This window comes from Camelina sativa, chromosome 19 (assembly GCF_000633955.1).
Source record: "Camelina sativa cultivar DH55 chromosome 19, Cs, whole genome shotgun sequence".
Taxonomy (NCBI): domain Eukaryota; kingdom Viridiplantae; phylum Streptophyta; class Magnoliopsida; order Brassicales; family Brassicaceae; genus Camelina; species Camelina sativa.
Genome location: NC_025703.1, coordinates 20,404,277 through 20,405,249, shown reverse-complemented (window position 1 = coordinate 20,405,249; position 973 = coordinate 20,404,277).

Here is a 973-nt window from a genome sequence, read left to right as displayed (position 1 = left end):
GATACCAATTGAAAGTGTGAGAACTTATGATATGAACAATGAAACAACGATTTCTTTAAACTCTCCTTTGATTAATAGAAAATCTATTTACAAGTTTACTCTAAACAATTTTCTAATCTCTCAAAACTCTCTTTAAAGAAACCTCAAGCTCTTTCTAAGTTCTTAGCTCTTTTCTTTTCTTAAAGACTAAAACTTAGTAGCTAGGTTAACTTTCTCTTGTTTGTGCTAAAGCTTACATTCAGCTTTTGCACCCAATTTATAGAACTAGGCCTATGCTACACAAAGGGTAAACTACCTATTCTAATCCTAATAGGAATTGGACAATTTTCTTTTTCTTTATGTTTTAGGAAATTTTCTTCGTATTAAGGAAAGAGTATCATCATATCACCTATGATTACTCAAATCCCATATATTATTTTAATATACATTAATTATATTATTCTATGTAATCCCTTTAATTATATCATTTGATTATGGTTTGTGCTTATATATAAGTTGTATCATTCTATTTGATAATAGTACACAACAATATAATACAATCATATTCTCTCTATTCACACTTCTTTCTTTATGTTTATATTCCTATTGTAAACATGAAACTCTTTGATCTTTTAGAAGGTTCTTCGACCTTCTTGTCCTGTGTAAATCTTCCAGCTTTATAAATGCCGACATAAATAACTTAATACTCTATTCTTGTACTAATACTCTGTTCTTCTGAAATAGTTCACCCTTTTGAACAAATGCCGCATCTTCAATATATATACTTTGAAGTTAAAACTGTAAGAAAATCAAGTAAAATAACTGAGCTATAGCCTATGGGTTTGTCGTTGACTTTAAAAAAATTACGAAACTTGGAAACAGTTAAAAAGAAATAAAGAATAATAATATCTTCAATTGAGTGCTGGAATGATATATATATGCGTTGTGGACAAGAGATTGGCCATCAAGATTCCGTATTTTCAAACTTATCATA